We start from the raw sequence: 453 nt of genomic DNA on the forward strand, positions 1-453 counted from the left end.
TTTTTTTTTTTTTCATTTCTCTAATTTGAGACCCGAGCATTGGAGATGTCCGATCTAAGTGCTAGAATGCTTATCTTCAAAAAATATTAAAATTATTATTTACGTAAGAATAGGGAAAGAATGAGATAACCATTCCCTCGAACGAAATATGGGACATAACTACCATAAGTAAACAACCATGAACTCTATCTTCCCTCCCTCATGGCCCTTATTCTCTCCTTGTCTCAACACCCTCCAAACCCTGGCAAAACCCCAAACTTACCTCTCTCAAGTCTCAAACCTCCAGTTCCAGCATCTGTCATTGAAGCTCTCAACACTAACAGACAGTTCATCATTAATACTACTTCCTTATGCATCATTCTTTGGGCCCCGCAAAACCCAGTTCCACAATCTTTAGCCGAACCTTCTACACCTTCCAAGCCGGCTTTGAACATTGCAAACACCAAATCTTGG

The sequence above is a fragment of the Theobroma umbraticum genome, unplaced genomic scaffold (assembly GCF_002168275.2).
Source record: "Theobroma umbraticum cultivar Fairchild unplaced genomic scaffold, ASM216827v3 scaffold_147.0, whole genome shotgun sequence".
Classification (NCBI taxonomy): domain Eukaryota; kingdom Viridiplantae; phylum Streptophyta; class Magnoliopsida; order Malvales; family Malvaceae; genus Theobroma; species Theobroma umbraticum.